General features: G+C 41.6%; 1 long non-coding RNA gene across 1 annotated transcript in view; it reads left to right on the forward strand.

The window, feature by feature from the left end:
- The first annotated feature begins 1406 nt into the window (after positions 1–1406).
- The window catches only part of LOC126236563 (uncharacterized), a 102639-nt gene continuing 90565 nt past the window's right edge, over positions 1407–13480 (forward strand). The window contains exons 1-2 of the long non-coding RNA XR_007544952.1: positions 1407–1594; positions 2124–2254. This is a non-coding gene — a long non-coding RNA (uncharacterized LOC126236563). The remainder of the gene's footprint in view (positions 1595–2123; positions 2255–13480) is intronic.

Here is a 13480-nt window from a genome sequence, read left to right on the forward strand (position 1 = left end):
GCTGTTCCATCGTGTGTGTTAAGTCCACCATAGTAATAGATATTAGTAAGTCAGTAGGCTACTGTTTCGCAATCAGTTGTCGTGCTGTAAAACTTTGGCCTACAGATTACTACTTATTTTCTGCGTCTAGCAGTGCAATGTCGGTCGCACAGTAATTGCTCGTCGAGGCAAATGGTAAGTAAAATCTCGTGGAACTGGATTTCAGGTGCGTTTATTGCTCAACAACCCGTTCTTTCTAATGAACATTTTCACATGGCACTGAAAATATCCCAACAGTCCTCCTAACTACTTCTCACAAAACAGCAACAATGTGCCAGTGTCATGACCCAAGATTGTCTAATCGCCATACATAACGCTACAAGAAAAATTCTGGTCCTCAGGTCAGCGCAATGTAGCTCAGTATGTTATTGTGGTTCCTGTGCTTATGCTAAGCTGGCGGCGAAGTCATCCAGTGTTCTCGCTGAGTTCCAGAATGTTCCTTTTAACGTTATGTTCGGCAGTTAGACATTGTAGATTTGTTAAACAGACACAATGCTGCCATTTCGTTCCCTTTATTTAACCAACTGTGATTTATAAAGGCTCCAGATTCGGATGGAGCTGATAAAAGATCCAAACATACACAATGTACTCACGTTAGTTGCACGAAAAGTGTATACGATGTTCTCCTGTTGGGGTACGCCATTTTTTCCGAATCTCTTAACAAAATCGGTAGGTGGAAAGGCAATTACAGTAGTAAGAAAAACAGCTGTGCGTATATGATACATGTATAGTATACGTCACAAAACTATCGTAATTGAGACCTGGAATGGACTGGCTGTTGGTGTAGGGGGCGGCAGTTGACCTTCAACGTAATTAAATGTAATGTATTGCGCAGAAGTACGTAAAGAGCCCCACTACTGTTCAGGTGTACTTCTGGTAAAGAATCTTTGGAATCATTAAAATACATGAATGAGTAACTGGGCGAAGGGATCGAACTTTGGTTCACATAAACTTGTTGCAGGAAAGCAAACGCCAAGCGATGGGTTAAGCATGCAAAAAGGAGGGAAGAAAGGAAAAAGCTGTATCGGAATCAAATAATACATATTCTGCTAATACTTACCAATAACAAGCAACAGAGAAATCTTCATGGTGCTCGGGATGCCCTACTACTGTTTTCTGGGTTGTATTTATACCAGGACCACAGTTTTATCACCCGCTAACGAGGTTATCATACAGTTCTTACTAACCGTTCCGAGAATGACTTTCCTTGTACTTGTTTCCCTGTCTCATATTAAGCGTTATCATCTTTGGCAAAGCGGGGGTTATCGTACTGCTTCATGCACGTTTTCCTTGTAAATGTCTTTCTACGAATTACACACTCCTTCCACTGCGAAGAAAATTCCGCTCAGATTTAGCTATGGAAAGAGAGACTGAAAGAGTTTGAATATTGTAGATTTCATTAAAATCTTTATTTAGCCAAGACCGCAATGTAGAAAGAAATGATAGATTACTTATTTCAATCGATTACATCGTAATGTTTCGATCTGGAAATCGTTAGAAAATGTCACACGACAGAAGAATTACGGAATGCAGCAGCGTTAAATAAAATAACTAAGTAGATATCATAATGAAGATTGTTAAGAATAAAAACTATTAATGTTAATATTTCAAACTCTGTTACTATTAATTTATATTATTAGGCGATGTGTAGACGTCTTCTATCTTTGCAGCTACAATTTTCATTACACGTATTTCAATAAATTTATAGCTGTAACCATTTTGGCTACACGATTTGTTTTAAATTAAAATTTGAGGAATTTCCTCTTTTTGAATTATTGATTACACCGTATTCCGCCATTAAACCGTACTGCCACCTGATGGCATCTTCGTCGACTTTTAACTTGTGCATCAGGCGGTCAGTCTGTCTGCTATTGAAATTTGTTTGCTGTTACTGACACTGCAGCTGGGCATTACGATATATGTCAACTGTAAAGTATTACAACCATGTTCGTGCAGTAGGTTTTATATACGTATATTGTGCATACGACAGCAATGTATGTTTTTACTGCAACTTCGTAGCGCGTAGCTTCGTACCAGTAACTTCCGATCGTAACCATTTAATTTCTTTCTATTTTGTTCCACAGTTGGCTTTTCTTTAAGGATGTTAAAGCGATGTTGACGAAGAGTCTAAGACGACGAAGTCAGCGTTTCTCCGATAATTCTGCAGATGCTGCTTGGTGCACGATGGTATTGCTCCCTTAGCGCAACTCTGCAGGTATGTCTGTTGTACTGCACTCTCTTGGTGGTTTTGTTTTGTTGACAACAGAGGCTTGGAAGTAGAATCTGTTATTGTTAACAATTTTTCCTACAGGTTAGATAAGTTTCATGTAAGTAACACATGTACATTAATGAATTATTGTCGAATGCTCTTATGGCTTATAGATTTACTGTTACTTTAGTAACGATGTAATGAAATTATTCAGTGAGATTTGGTGCATGTTTAATTCGGTATCTCAATTGTCGACTGCTATTAATATGGCGCTTTATGAAGAAGCTAAAATGGGGATTTCGTTGTCTTACCAGTCGCTCTCTCTGTTGCCTTCCTGCTAATGGGGACAGTGCTTAAGAGGAAGACAGATTGGCAAAAATGGAGCAAAATATCTGAAAAATAGGTTCGCCTAATGCCTTACTTTACGTTACCATACAAAAAAAGAAAAGTCGCAATGAAGTAAGCTCTGCGCTTACACATATTTAACTATTTTCGAAAATCTCATTTTAAATTTATATTTTCTACATTTATTTTTCATTTAATGTAGAACTAAAATGAAATCTTTGTGACTTACGATTTCGAAAACATCACGGTGAACGTATTTATTCAGAGTGGAGTTCCTAACTCCATTTGTTTATCCACCCGAAGGATAGAATGCAGTCTATTGGAGGTGACCATGAATCTGGTTGGAAAAATGCTGAATGTTTTGTAAAGTGGCTGGAGCATTTCCCTATACAAGTATAACCAATAGAAAGAAACCCAATCCTTCTGCCTATTGATAATGGAGTAGAAATTAAAATTAATGGAGGAGAAATAAAAACTTCGAGGTTTGCCGATGACATTGTAATTCTGTCAGAGAAAGCAAAGGACCTGGAAGAGCAGCTGAACGGAATGGACAGTTTCCTGAAAGGAGGATAAAAGATGAACATCAACAAAAGCAAAACGAGGAAACTGGAATGTAGTCGAATTAAATCGAGTGATGCTGCAGGAATTAGATTAGGAAATGAGACGCTTAAAGTAGTAAAGAAGTTTTTCTATTTGGGGAGCAAAATAACTGATGATGGTCGAAGTAGAGAGGATATAAAATGTAGACTAGCAATGTCAAGGAAAGCGTTTCTGAAGAAGAGAAATTTGTTAACATCGAGTATAGATTTTAGTGTTAGGAAGTCGTTTCTGAAAGTATTTGTATGGAGTGTAGCCTTGTATGGAAGTGAAACGTGGACGATAAATAGTTTAGCCAAGAAGAGAATAGAAGCTTTCGAATTGTGGTGCTATAGAAGAATACTGAAGATTAGATGGATAGATCACATAACTAATGTGGAAGTATTGAATAGAATTGGAGAGAGGAGAAATATGTGGCACAACTTGACTAGAAGAAGGGATCGGATGGTAGGGCATATTCTGAGACATCAAGGGATCACCAATTTAGTATTGGAGGGCAGCGTGGAGGGTAAAATTCGTAGAGGGAGACCAAGAGATGAATACACTAAACAGATTCAGAACGATGTAGGTTGCAGTAGGTACTGGGAGATGAAGAAGCTTGCACAGGATAGAGTAGCATGGAGAGCTGCATCAAACCAGTCTCTGGACTGAAAACCACAACAACAACAACAATGGATAAACATACTACTCAGCTGCCTTCGAAAGCTCTTACTTTCCTCAGATGTATCTTCACAACTGTCCTAGGGTTCCCATGTCCCAGAAGCCACAGATTTCAACCGTTGTGTTATTTCACGGGCATATCAAAACTGCGTATTGCAAATCTTGTTCTGACTCTCTTGCTAATGGTCCAGAGCAAGTGATGATAACGCAAGTCATTGTAAGGTTGTTCAACGTTACCACTAGAAAAGCTGCAACTTTAAATAATGCGATCATGGGCTCTGTAGACACAGAAGCTGGGACATTACATTCACATATGTTTAGTTCAAAAATGGTTCAAATGGCTCTGAGCACTATGGGACTCAACTTCTGAGGTCATTAGTCCCCTAGAACTTAGAACTACTTAAACCTAACTAACCTAAGGACATCACACACATCCATGCCCGAGCAGGATTCGAACCTGCGACCGTAGCGGTCTCGCGGTTCCAGACTGCAGCGCCTAGAACCGCAAGGCCACTTCGGCCGGCATATGTTTAGTGATGAAACTCTCCGATCTTAACTAAAAACAGACAAAGGCATCAATGAAATTCCGTCTGAAGCAGATGCCCTTCCTCGAATATCAGCTAACCCAACTGCAGAATTTGATACATTACCAGGGCCCTTATGTAACTCTAAAACTACTTCTATCTTACCTCCGTCACCCCATGCACAACGTCCATCAGGCCTTATCTAACTGTACTCTTATTTTACTTCCATTACCATGCAAAGGGCTTGGTGCATTATCAGTGGGCTCACCGACCTCTAACTCCACAGCTTCCTCTCCTTTACAATCATTATCTCAAGCTGTACCTATAGGTGGTTCAAGTAAAGGAACAAGTGGGTGTCTACCTCTAAACCTGTGAAGGTGGCCCCAAAATTATCTTATCTAGCTCTAAGGTCTAGTTGACGAAAGTTACAATCACTAACAGAAATAAGTCTAACAAAGAGGTTTAGGTTTTAGGACATGTATAAGAGTTTGAATTTAAAAGAAATATATGAAGTAATAAATCGCCCGATTAGTGACCTCTTGTTACTATTTCCGGATCTCAAGATTAATTAATTTCAGGTCGAGTCCGTATTTCTGGATTCCGGAAGGCTTTTGACACTGTACCACACAAGCGGCTCGTAGTGAAATTGCGTGCTTATGGAATATCGTCTCAGTTATGTGACTGGATTTGTGATTACCTGTCAGAGAGTTCACAGTTGGTAATAACTGACGGAAAGTCATCGAGTAAAACAGAAGTGATTTCTGGGGTTCCCCAAGGTAGTGTTATAGCCCCTTTGCTGTTCCGTAGCTACATAAACGATTTCTGAGACAATTTGAGCAGCCGTCTTCGGTTGTTTGCAGATGACACTGTCGTTTATCGACTACTAAAGTCATCAGAAGATCAAAACAAACCGCAAAGCGATTTAGGAAAGATATCTGAATGGTGCGAAAAGTGGCAGTTGACCCTAAATAACGAAAGGTGTGAGGTCATCCACACGAGTGCTAAAACGAACTCGTAAAACTACGGTTACACGATAAATCAGTCTAAAAGCCTTAAATTCAGCTAAATACCTAGGTATTACAATTACGAACAACTTAAATTGGAAGGAACACACAGAAAATGTTGAGGGGAAGGCTAACCAAACACTGCGTTTTATTGGCCGGACAGACCTACTAAGGAGACTGCCTACACTACGCTTGTCCGTCCTCTTCTAGAAAACTGCTGCCCGATGGGGGATCCTTACCAGATAGGTCTGACGGAGTACATCGAAAAAGTTCAAAGAAAGGCAGCAAGTTCTGTATTATCGCAAAATACGGGAGAGAGTGTCACAGAAATGATACAGGATTTGGGCTGGATATCATTAAAAGAAAGGCGTTTTTCGTTGCGACGGAATCGTTCCACGAAATTCCAACCACCAACTTTCTCCTCCGAATGCGAAAATATTTTGTTGATACCGACCTACATAGAAAGGAACGCTCACCACGATAAAATAAGGGAAATCAGAGCTCGTAAGGAAAGATATAGATGTTCATTCTATCCGCGCGCTTTGCCGGATTGGAATAATAGAGAATTGCGAAGGTGGTTCGATGAACCCTCTGCCAGGCACTTAAATGTGATTTTCAGAGTATCCATGTAGATGTAGATATTCAGACTAGTGCTCAATCATTGTTTGCTACACTGAGATATGGCCAATTATAGACTTAAATAACATGTAATACCTTAAAGTTTGTGGTGTGCTGTCTCTATACTGACAACGTCTAGTAAATGCATTAAGAAATACATTAAAGAAGTTTTTGGAACATCAACACACTGGTTTTGTGGACCATACAGTGCTTAAAGCACGTTCCTTTTCAGATGCACTGCACTTGTCGAGCACATTTTCGCTCTTGCTACAACAAATTTTGTGAGCGACAGTACTCTTATTTTCACATAATTCAGCGGATGTAAGTAGTAGATTCCGAAGTTTATTTCTAATGGTTTGTTCCGATACCATTGTGTGGTGTGATGCTACCGTTTAGCCAGCTAGTGCTAAATTCGAGTATTCGTAAGAGGGCGTGCTGAAAAGTAAAGCCTCCGAATTTTGTAAGAGAAAAATCATAAACTTTTTAAATAAAACCAACTTCCTTAACATTCTCCATCATTATTCTTCAGATCTACATATTTATATCTCAACATAGCCTCCATCGCGATGAACACATTTATCCCAAGGAAAGACTGTTACTGTAGAATGTTTAACTTTATTGACTGAACCACAGTATCAGCTCAGGTAGCAACGCTTCATCAATAGCAAAGTGAAGTCCTCGCAGGTATTCTGCAGGTTTTGTAAACGCATGAAAATCGGGCGCGGAGATGTTGGAGTTGTATAGGTGATCGATGGCAGTGAATCCAAAGCATCACAGCGTTGTTTGTGGTTAGTTAATGTCATGCTAAAGGTGATGGTGTCCCACATGTGGACAAAATTTTCGAGTATCTGGATTCAGAGGCATGAATTTCAGATGCACTTTGAACTATCTGCATCACTTTGCCTGTTGATGGCATGGTCTCGAGAAGTTTTATGGGGGCAGCGATCTTTTCTGGCGGAACTCTCTTGATGCCCTGGCTTTCAGTTTCAGAATGAAGAACCCTAACGTTCATCATCTGTTACTATGTTGTTGACAGTGTTCTAGTCTCCTCTGTTTCATGATAGCAGTGATTATATGAGGAACAAACCCTGCACACAGTTTTCTGTACAGCAGTTCTGCAATGATGTACCATGCACTGCACACACGCTCGTTACATGTCGCACTTACCCGAGAGCTGTGTCTGTTTTAGCCGACGATTATCACTGATTGATTCATCAACATGTTTCAGATGAGTCTCGTTGTTTGCCGCACTTGGTCGTCGACTCCGCCCTCTGCCACGCACGTTAAGTCGTTTCCTACATTAGGAACACGAACAAGCAGACATCGTGCATTGTTGACGTCGATACCATTGTCACCGTAGACAATTTTCAATCTTCTGTGCATTTCAAATGGAGGCGTGTTTTCTGCAGTAATAAAATCGATTACATCATGCTCTTTTTTACTCGCCGATATAGTTACGATACACACTACAATTCGACACAGTTTGGCAACCTGCTACAGCGAAGAGGCGAAGTCGACCAGGTAATATAAGTGAAGGTCAATACCTCAGTCTATTTTGAGAACGGAAGATTCACAGGAACTACTTTTAGCGCGTCATCCTATGTACACAGTACGTTTTTCTTTCAGTATTCTGAGATCGATACTGAAAAATATTCGTTCGTCCGTAGGTAAATTTGCCTCCACTGCCCCACAGAGCAAAAAAAGTAAATGGCATTAGATGGTAAACAAACTGGTACAGTAACTTTCGATTACCACTGCGCAGTAAACAACTCAGACACGATATTCTTAAAATGGTACTCATTAAATTTAATGTTACTCAGGACATACCACCATCATGAATTTTTTTTTTTTGGTCATCAGTCTACTGACTGGTTTGATGCGGCCCGCCACGAATTGCTTTCCTGTGCTAACCTCTTCATCTCAGAGTAGCACTTGCAACCTACGTCCTCAATTATTTGCTTGACGTATTCCAATCTCTGTCTTCCTCTACAGTTTTTGCCCTCTACAGCTCCCTCTGGTACCATGGAAGTCATTCCCTCATGTCTTAGCAGATGTCCTATCATCCTGTCGCTTCTCCTTATCAGTGTTTTCCACATATTCCTTTCCTCTCCGATTCTGCGTAGAACCTCCTCATTCCTTACCTTATCAGTCCACCTAATTTTCAACATTCGTCTATAGCACCACATCTCAAATACTTCTGTTCCGGTTTTCCCACAGTCCATGTTTCACTACCATACAATGCTGTACTCCAGACGTACATCCTCAGAAATTTCTTCCTCAAATTAAGGCCGGTATTTGCTATTAGTAGACTTCTCTTGGCCAGAAATGCCTTTTTTGCCATAGCGAGTCTGCTTTTGATGTCCTCCTTGCTCCGTCCGTCATTGGTTATTTTACTGTCTAGGTAGCAGAATTCCTTAACTTCATTGACTTCGTGACCATCAATCCTGATGTTAAGTTTCTCGCTGTTCTCATTTCTGCTACTTCTCATTACCTTCGTCTTTCTCCGATTTACTCTCAAACCATACTGTGTACTCATTAGACTGTTCATTCCGTTCAGCAGATCATTTAATTCTTCTTCACTTTCACTCAGGATAGCAATGTCATCAGCGAATCGTATCATTGATATCCTTTCACCTTGTATTTTAATTCCACTCCTGAACCTTTCTGTTATTTCCATCATTGCTTGCTCGATGTACAGATTGAAGAGTAGGGGCTATAGGCTACAGCCTTGTCTTACACCCTTCTTAATACGAGCACTTCGTTCTTGATCGTCCAGTCTTATTATTCCCTCTTGGTTGTTGTACATATTGTATATGACCCGTCACTCCCTATAGCTTACCCCTACTTTTTTCAGAATCTCGAACAGCCTGCACCATTTTATATTGTCGAACGCTTTTTCCAGGGCGACAAATCCTATGAATGTGTCTTGATTTTTCTTTAGCCTTGCTTCCATTATTAGCCGTAACGTCAGAATTGCCTCTCTCGTCCCTTTACTTTTCCGAAAGCCAAACTGATCGTCACCTAGCGCATTCTCAATTTTCTTTTCCATTCTTCTGTATATTATTCTTATAAGCAGCTTCGATGCATGAGCTGTTAAACTGATTGTGCGATAATTCTCGCACTTGTCAGCTCTTGCCGTCTTCGGAATTGTGTGGATGATGCTTTTCCGAAAGTCAGATGGTATATCGCCAGACTCATATATTCTACACACCAACGTGAATAGTCGTTTTGTTGCCACTTCCTCCAATGATTTTAGAAATTCTGATGGAATGTTATGTATCCCTTCTGCCGTATTTGACCGTAAGTCCTCCAAAGCTCTTTTAAATTCCGATTCTAATACTGGATCCCCTATATCTTCTAAATCGACTCCTGTTTCTTCTTCTATCACATCAGACAAATCTTCACCTTCATAGAGGCTTTCAATGTATTCTTTCCACCTATCTGCTCCCTCCTCTGCACTTAACAGTGGAATTCCCGTTGCACTCTTAATGTTGCTTTTAATGTCACCAGAGGTGAGGTATATCAACAACACCTATCGGCAGCTGAGGTTGTCAATTAATCATCATTTATTCCAGGGTAAAGCTGCACGGTCATCAACAGTAACTGTTCTTTCGAGAACAAGTTACTGTCTTCGTATATATAGTTAAAGGCTACCCAGCCATTGACCTTCGTCTGTGCGAATGTGCACAGGTTGCCCAAACTCTTACGGGAATCGCCAAAGCGTGCGCGAGTAATGAGTGGATGGGTGAATGTCTATAAGGTACAATACATATGTAGAATTGTGGACAGTTGGGAATGTGAGTCTCACGGGAAGCGTGCAAGGGATAAGTCCCTGCAGTCGCGCTATTCATCTGTGTCCTCGGTGGCTCAGATGGATAGAGCGTCTGCCATGTAAGCAGGAGATCCCGGGTTCGAGTCCTGGTCGAGGCACACATTTTCAGCTGTCCACATTGAGGTATATCAACAACACCTATCGGCAGCTGAGGTTGTCAATTAATCATAATTTTTTCACCAGAGGTTGTTTTGACTTTCCTGTATGCTTAGTCTGTCCTTCCGACAATCATATCTTTTTCGATGTCTACACATTTTTCCTGCAGCCATTTCTTCTTAGCTTCCCTGCACTTCCTATTTATTTCATTCCTCAGCGTACTTGTATTTCTGTATTCCTGATTTTCCCGGAACATGTTTGTACTTCCTCCTTTCATCAATCAACTGTAGTATTTCTTCTGTTACCCATGGTTTCTTCGCAGCTACCTTCTTTGTACCTATGTTTTCCTTCCCAACTTCTGTGATTGCCCTTTTTAGAGATGTCCATTCCTCTTCAACTGTACTGCCTACTGCGCTATTCCTTATTGCTGTATCTATAGCGTTAGAGAACTTCAAATGTATCTCGTCATTCCTTAGTATTTCCGTATCCCACTTCTTTGCGTATTGATTCTTCCTGACTAATGTCTTGAACTTCAGCCTACTCTTCATCACTTCTATATTGTGATCTGAGTTTATATCTGCTCCTGGGTACGCCTTACAATCCAGTATCTGATTTCGGAATCTCTGTCTGACCATGATGTAATCTAATTGAAATCTACCCGTATCTCCCGGCTTTTTCCAAGTATACCTCCTCCTCTTGTGATTCTTGAACAGGGTATTCGCTATTACTAGCTGAAACTTGTTACAGAACTCAATTAGTCTTTCTCCTCTTTCATTCCTTGTCCTAAGCCCATATTCTCCTGTAACCTTTTCTTCTACTCCTTCCCCTACAACTGCATTCCAGTCGCCCATGACTATTAGATTTTCGTCCCCCTTTACAAGCCGGCCGAAGTGGCCGTGCGGTTAAAGGCGCTGCAGTCTGGAACCGCAAGACCGCTACGGTCGCAGGTTCGAATCCTGCCTCGGGCATGGTTGTTTGTGATGCCCTTAGGTTAGTTAGGTTTAACTAGTTCTAAGTTCTAGGGGACTAATGACCTCAGAAGTTGAGTCCCATAGTGCTCAGAGCCATTTGAACCATTTTTCCCCCTTTACATACTGCATTACCCTTTTAATATCCTCATACACTTTCTCTATCTGTTTTTCTTCAGCTTGCGACGTCGGCATGTATACCTGATCTATCGTTGTCGGTGTTGGTCTGCTGTCGATTCTGATTAGAACAACCCAGTCACTGAACTGTTCACAGTAACACACCCTCTGTCCTACCTTCCTATTCATAACGAATCCTACACCTGTTATACAATTTTCTGCTGCTGTTGTTATTACCCGATACTCATCTGACCAGAAATCATTGTCTTCCTTCCACTTCACTTCACTGACCCCTACTAAATCTAGTTTGAGCCTTTGCATTTCCCTTTTCAGATTTTCTAGTTTCCCTACCACGTTCAAGCTTCTGACATTCCACGCCCCGACTCGTAGAACGTTATCCTCTCGTTGATTATTCAATCTTTTTCTCATGGTAACCTCCCCCTTGGCAGTCCACTCCCGGAGATCCGAATGGGGGACTATTCCGGAATCTTTTGCCAATGGAGAGATCATCATGACACTTCTTCAATTACAGGCCACATGTCCTGTGGATACACGTTACGTGTCTTTAATGCAGTGGTTTCCATTGCCTTCTGCATCCTCATGTCGTTGATCATTGCTGATTCTTCCGCCTTTAGGGGCAATTTCCCACCCTTAGGACAAGAGAGTGCCCTGAACCTCTATCCGCTCCTCCGCCCTCTTTGACAAGGCCGTTGGCAGAATGAGGCTGACTTCTTATGCCGGAAGTCCTCGGCCGCCAATGCTGATTATTTATCAAAATTTAGGCAGTGGCGGGGATCGGACCCGGGACCGAAGACGTTTTGATTATGAATCAAAGACGCTAGCCCTAGACCAAGTTCCCTATTTGAGAGCAGGGATAGACCAATACTGTTCGGCTCCTCTCATTTAAGTTTTCCAAGGTTTTTCTACGTCTCCTAAGGTGATTAACGGACTGGTTCCTTCCAAACCGTGGTCACCGATTTCCTTCACCACGCTTGTCCCATCTGAGCCTCTGCTATGATTACTTCGTCTTCTTCCGTCAAGACTTCCTTGCGGCTACACGATAAATCCTTACGTTATGGATTTTATCTCTCTGTCACATTGCCTCCCATGCACATCAACCAAGATTACATGTAATGGTCATGTAAGAAAATAAATGCAGCGTTTTAACACGCCACACATGTTCCTTTCATCAGCTGATTCAGGACGAGGATTCGTTTCGCTATACTTCCTGCATTGGAAACAATGTGTCTTTGTTAGCTTAACCTAGTTAAGTGCCATTTATTTTAAACATCGGACGTTTACATATGCAACGAAAACTGTTACACGTCTATGTATGTTACGTGTTTAGAGAAGACGAGACGACCAGTTCATCCACCCCGCCCAAAACCTGTAGACCTCACGACACCCATCGTGTGAGTCACGTCTGATACTGAATTCTCTGAACCGTGATGGTTTCGCCAAGTTAAACTTGTGTCAGGTCCTAAGTCTCACAACTCAGTCAAGATAAGTGCCTCTCACTTAGATGACAGTTCAACTGGAGAATCGCTTGTATGCCTGAGTTACCTACTCGAAGTGTTAATCTGCGATTGAGTTCTCTGCACTGGTTCTTGAGCACATGTTGGCTCGGCTCTGACACCGTGGGACTAACAGCGAAAGAATTAACCATAACTTCTGCATTGGAGCTCTTTTATACTAAGCTCATCAACTGGGAGAGTTTAAAACTGCCGGTCTTCTACGTAAGCAGTTAGTTTGGTGAGCAGTTCTGCTTCGCCTCAGCCCCGCTGACTTACTCAAAGTTTCACTTGTCACCAGCTAGACTCTCTTTCATCCACTGTCCTCAGAGAATCTCGCACCATGATGCTGGACTATAACACGTGGGAGGTTGGATACAGGTCCTTTGAAGTTATTAATTACCTTTCTCTCCGCACGGTATGTACCACATGGGCAATAAGGGAGAAAAGCCAGAGGTCGAAGTTCCATCCGTTTCCGTGTGGCTCAATTGGAAGAGCTCTCATCGCGATGGTCACGTGTCTGGATAAGTGCAGCCGACCAGCACTATTCATTTTCTCATAACACGTAAACGTTGTGAATATTTCTTCGAAAGTTCGAATTTTACTTCTGTTTTAAAGTACAAATTGTAGTAAGTAGTGGGACAAGGAACAGAACTGAAGGAACTAGAAATTACCAGCAGTGCACGAACAGCGGCCTTCGTTCCAATCAATCAAATGGTTCAAATGGCTCTGAGCACTATGGGACTCAACCGCTGTGGTCATAAGTCCCCTAGAACTTAGAACTAATTAAACCTAACTAACCTAAGGACATCACACACATCCATGCCCGAGGCAGGATTCGAACCTGCGACCGTAGCGGTCGTGCGGTTCCAAACTGTAGCGCCTTCAACTGCTGGGCCACTCCGACCGGCCTCCAATCAATCATAAGGCAAGTTTGTCATCTACAACTTTCGGAATAGA

Source organism: Schistocerca nitens, chromosome 2 (genome assembly GCF_023898315.1).
Source record: "Schistocerca nitens isolate TAMUIC-IGC-003100 chromosome 2, iqSchNite1.1, whole genome shotgun sequence".
NCBI lineage: Eukaryota > Metazoa > Arthropoda > Insecta > Orthoptera > Acrididae > Schistocerca > Schistocerca nitens.